The 5,467-nt window shown below is 33.4% G+C and overlaps 3 long non-coding RNA genes across 3 annotated transcripts; 1 reads left to right on the top strand and 2 right to left on the bottom strand.

Annotated features, from left to right (window-relative positions):
* Nucleotides 1-2,253: 2,253 nt before the first annotated feature.
* On the bottom strand, nucleotides 2,254-3,166 carry LOC115877882. The gene is made up of 2 exons (XR_004049420.1): nucleotides 2,787-3,166; nucleotides 2,254-2,720 (listed from the first exon to the last, which is right to left on the bottom strand). It is a non-coding gene; the product is annotated as an uncharacterized LOC115877882 (long non-coding RNA).
* Nucleotides 3,167-3,407: 241 nt separating this feature from the next.
* Nucleotides 3,408-3,907, top strand: LOC115877884. The gene is made up of 2 exons (XR_004049422.1): nucleotides 3,408-3,574; nucleotides 3,630-3,907. It is a non-coding gene; the product is annotated as an uncharacterized LOC115877884 (long non-coding RNA).
* A 214-nt stretch (nucleotides 3,908-4,121) lies between these two features.
* LOC115877883 lies at nucleotides 4,122-5,246 on the bottom strand. The gene is made up of 2 exons (XR_004049421.1): nucleotides 4,656-5,246; nucleotides 4,122-4,595 (listed from the first exon to the last, which is right to left on the bottom strand). It is a non-coding gene; the product is annotated as an uncharacterized LOC115877883 (long non-coding RNA).
* Nucleotides 5,247-5,467: the final 221 nt, after the last annotated feature.

The raw sequence follows: 5,467 nt of genomic DNA, 5'->3' as shown, positions 1-5,467 counted from the left end.
CATATATGGGCCTTCATAAACAGGAGGCACGAGAAAACTTACTAAATGCATGGCAGCTGGATGGGAGAGCTCCAGTACTGGTAGATGGACCTACAGGATAATCCGGGACTTAAAACAATGGATTAATAGGTCGTATGGGGAAGTTGACTATTTTATGACCCAGGCCCTCTCCGGTCATGGATGCTTTAACAAATACCTCTATAAACGTGCTCGATCACAAACTGAGAGATGCTCATATTGCACAATGGAGGAGGATGTTGAGCATACTCTGTTCAACTGCCCACGCTGCTGGGTCAATGAGAGGAAATATTTTGAGGTGCAGACTGCACAAGTATTCACTGTGGAGAGCAGGTTGGCGGTAAAATTTAAAACTATAATTTAAAACTATTCAAGAAAGTACACACAAAACAAGGCAACGCCGCGCGTCTGTTCGTTCAATTCCGAGCAAAATAGCGAGGCTCCACGAAGTTGGGGCCTCGCTCGCCAAAGCGAGGCCCCATCGACAGGTCAGATTTTGATGCCAGACGAGACTTCTAGGGTATTAAGATATTCTTTGGTAGGACCAATCGGAAGAGTCCCACACTTCGTCTATAAAAGATCTTTCCACCTCGCTAAAAAAAAAGAAAAACTTTACTTTTGATGTGTTTCTTTAAATAAAATAATCTTTTCATGCAAATGTAAGATGATTGGATTTTTTTAGCTATATTTGTCTGAAATGTTAATTGACTATCGAAATATATACCTAGATTTTTTATTTCGTTAACTATAGGCAATACATTATTACTTATATGAGCTACAAAAGAATTAGATGCAAGGTCTACCAAATTCTTATTCCCGAAAAAAATTACATTGGACTTGGAAGCATTTAATTTTAAATTATGATTTTTAGCATACTCATAAATGTTATTTAAGTCTGTATTAAATAGTGATTGCGTTTCTTTAAGTTTCTCAAATTGAAAAGGTATATATAATTGCGAGTCATCTGCGTATTGCTGCAGCTTAGAATATATTACATACTTCTTCAAGTCCGCAACATAAAGATTAAACAGAACAGGCCCCAGAATTGATCCTTGGGGCACACCTGATATCATTTTAGTATATTTGGATTTATGTATCGTATTATTCCGTGGTTATCTTTTTCAAAAAAGTCTTAAAATAAGCGGTTTGCGATCGTGATTTTACTTTACTTGATAGGGAAAGGCGTACCGGAGAAATGTGGCAACGCCGCAACAGCACACCGTTGCATTTCTCTCACTCCGACTTAATAAGATCCCTATAATATTTAAGCTTGATTTTCATGCATCCGTTATACGTTGATACGATGGTCCGACGGTGCTCTGATTGTTCAGAGGGGACAGAGGTGGCTTTATCCTGACGAAAGTTCAAACTGTCGAAACTTTCGTGTAGTATCGGGGGCGGTCGTGCGGAACCGACTGTAAACCGCCTAAGCTCCTCCTCCTTTCTTCGTTTAGGATATGTATAGGCCGAAACAGAATGAAAACGTGTTCTTCTTTCAAATTTTTGGGCAAATAGACAAAAATTTGACGTTTATCCCTAGATCATATATATATAGAAATACATTTTTAAGATATTTGTATATAAATTATATATGATCTGGAGATTTATCATGTGACGAGCAGATTTTATTCAAATATTAAATTAATTTTTAATAGCAATATGTAATAGTTAATATCTTTTATGGGTAATTACCCTTTTATGTAAAAATTTTTTAACAATGAATGATTTTGAATGTAACATTGATTTTTGATTTAGTGCTGGTTGATTTATGATGTTTTCATAATGTTTTCCGTCAAAAGCAATTTATATTTATGAATTAGTTTTCAGCGAAGGGCTTTAGTAAAAAATTCGAACCTTAGTAACCGTTTTCTTTTTGCCAAAAAGGTAGATATTTTTTTATGTTAGAAGTTATAACTTAATTGGGCATTAGGCATCAAAATAAACATGTGAATATCTTGACTTGGTGTTTGTTGTCTACTTTAAGTGGTACTGAATTTATTAAAATAAACGTTGTTTTCTACATTTCTGTTTTATTTCAATAACAAAATACTGGTCCTACACCAGTGTAATAACAGACATCTAAATTTTAGCCGAACACACGCTGACCATTTTATAATCTGATTTGGTCGATTTATGATAGAATTGCAGGAATTGTATCACCTTCAACGAAATCAGCTAAGAAGTATTTAAAATATTAAGACAAAACCTTAGAGGGAAAAAATAAAAGGCAAAACCGATTTTTAAAAGAATATAATATATTCCAAAAAAAATATTTTAACCCCACATGATGTAACACAAAAAGTAGGTAAACATCAGTTATAAAAAAAACATTAGAAATTTATACAGTATCCTTTAAGCTAGGCTCACGTTTTTCTGCAGAAATAAGTATTTCAATTCAACACATTCACTATCACAATAACTGCACTAACTATATCAACTGGTTAAGCTCCGCATTATGAATATTCTTCACCCGGTCCTATTTTCAAAGTGAAGTAATGTAATTTTGATCCTGATTTATAAACAATATTATTTCAATGAAACTTTTGCTTTTAATTTTCCTGCCATGCTGGTAATTGCTTTGGATTTGTATTAACATTTTCAGGGTTAGAGTTCAGTATAGTTTGATGTTGAAACCCTTTCTAACACAATCTCAGCTTCAGGCTTCAGGTTTACATACTATTCATACGCTGTAGATTTTTGACCTAAAAGAATCACTAAATATAGAAAAACTATGGGGAAAATCTAAAAATCTTTATCATAAGCCTTACTTTTTGCTTTGATAAGGATATGGCCTGCAACTTTAGGCTTCCATGATCACTAACAAAATCTTGCTTTAAAATATTTGAACACACGCCTCCTATTTCCTTTTAATTTCTGGAAATTTGTAAGCATTCATGGTGAACACTACTAATAATTTCCGTGTTTCTTATATCTTTGAAAACTCCACTGGGCAGTCTGGGCTAGCATTTAAAATAAATATCAAAACTAAGGGCTTCTATTTTCTATGTTATTCACAAGTTAAATGTTTGGTTTGTACCGATTCCGCATTTCTAGGCTTTCAGGTTCTAATTTTGCAAGATAACTTTACATTTTAAAGTATTTTAAGTGTACATTTCCACCAAAAACAAATTGCGGTGACTTGTTTACAATGTAAAATACAAATAGCGAGGGGAGGAGCCGAGATGAGGTGGCTTTATCCTGACGAAAGTTCAAACTCTCGAAACTTTCGTGTAGTATCGGGGGCGGTCGTGCGGAGCCGACTGTAAACCGCCTAAGCTCCTCCTCCTTTCTTCGTTTAGGATATGTCTAGGCCGAAACAGAATAAAAACGTGTTCTTCTTTCAAATTTTTGGGCAAATAGACAAAATTTGACGTTTATCCCTAGATCATATATATAGAAATACATTTTTAAGATATTTGTATACTGTGTTTGTATATAAATTATATATGATCTAGAGATTTATGATGTGACGAGCAGGTTTTATTCAAATATTTAAATTAATCTTTAATAGCATTATGTAATAGTTAATATCTTTTATGGGTAATTACCCTTTTATGTAAATATTTTTTAACAATGAATGATTTTGAATGTAACATTGATTTTTGATTTAGTGCTGGTTTGGCAGATTAAGATTTATGATGTTTTCATAATGTTTTCCGTCAAAAGAAATTTATATTTATGAATTAGTTTTCAGCGGAAGGCTTTAGTAAAAAATTCGAACCTTAGTAACCGTTTTCTTTTTGCCAAAAAGGTAGATATTTTTTTATGTTAGAAGTTATAACTTAATTGGGCATTGGGCATCAAAATAAACATGTGAATATCTTGACTTGGTGTTTGTTGTCTACTTTAAGTGGTACTGAATTTATTAAAATAAACGTTGTTTTCTACATTTCTGTTTTATTTCAATAACAAAATACTGGTCCTACACTAGTGTAATAACAAAGACATCTAAATTTTAGCCGAACACACGCTGACCATTTTATAATCTGATTTGGTCGATTTATGATAGAATTGCAGGAATTGTATCACCTTCAACGAAATCAGCTAAGAAGTATTTAAAATATTAAAACAAAACCTTAGAGGGAAAAAATAAAAGGCAAAACCGATTTTTAAAAGAATTTAATATAAGTATTCCAAAAAAAATATTTTAACGCCACATGATGTAACACAAAAAGTAGGTAAACATCAGTTATAAAAAAAACATTAGAAATTTATACAGTATCCTTTAAGCTAGGCTCACGTTTTTCTGCAGAAATAAGTATTTTAATTCAACACATTTACTCTATCACAATAACTACACTAACTATATCAACTGGTTAAGCTCCGCATTATGAATATTCTTTACCCGGTCCTATTTTCAAAGTGAAATAATGTAATTTTGATCCTGATTTATAAACAATATAATTTCAATGAAACTTTTGCTTTTAATTTTCCTGCCATGCTGATAATTGCTTTGGATTTGTATTAACATTTTCAGGGTTAGAGTTCAGTATAGTTTGATGTTGAAACCCTTTCTAACACAATCTGAGCTGCAGGCTTCAGGTTTACATACTATTCATACGCTGTAGATTTTTGACCTAAAAGAATCACTAAATATAGAAAAACTATGGGGAAAAAGTGTTTATCATAAGCCTTACTTTTTGCTTTGATAAGGATATGGCCTGCAACTTTAGGCTTCCATATCACTACAAAATCTTGCTTAACACACGCCTCCTATTTCCTTTCAATTTCTGGAAATTTGTAAGAATTCATGGTGAACACTACTAATAATTTCCGTGTTTCTTATATCTTTGAAAACTCCACTGGGCAGTCTGGGCTAGCATTTAAAATAAATATCAAAACTAAGGACTTCTATTTTCTATGTTATTCACAAGTTAAATTTTTGGTTTGTACCGATTCCGCATTTCTAGGCTTTCAGGTTCTAATTTTGCAAGATAACTTTACATTTTAAAGTATTTTAGTGTATATTTCCACCAAAAACAAATTGCGTTGACTTTTGTTTACAATTTAAAATACAAATAACGAGGGGAGGAGCCGAGATTCGATAACTTCTAATCGGGACCATTCGGTTTACCGTTCGCTTGCGTTCGGGTTTTCGATAACTTGGGCTTTCGAGAGTTTATGGTCTCCCCGCCGAGATTCGATAACTTCCAATCGGGACCATTCGGTCTACCGTTCGCTTGCGTTCGGGTTTTCGATAACTTGGGCTTTCGAGAGTTTATGGTTCTCCCATTGTTCATAGTGTTTTCGCGCCACTTTTCATCCGTAAATATTTTACTTCGGCCCGTCAACGGACCCGTTCATACGATAACGGACGTTTTGACAAATTTAATCTAACCTTAATAAAAATATAAGTAAAATACTTTGAATAAGAAGACTAAGGAAGGAGCATATCAAAAATCTTAGGTACACCGCCATGGGCCTCAAATATGGCCGACTTAAATTCCGG

Source organism: Sitophilus oryzae, unplaced genomic scaffold, assembly GCF_002938485.1.
Source record: "Sitophilus oryzae breed Bouriz unplaced genomic scaffold, Soryzae_2.0 scaffold_1499_pilon_pilon, whole genome shotgun sequence".
NCBI classification, from domain to species: Eukaryota; Metazoa; Arthropoda; class Insecta; order Coleoptera; family Curculionidae; genus Sitophilus; species Sitophilus oryzae.
The sequence above is the reverse complement of the archived record's forward strand: the minus strand, read 5'-3'. Positions and strand labels throughout refer to the sequence as shown.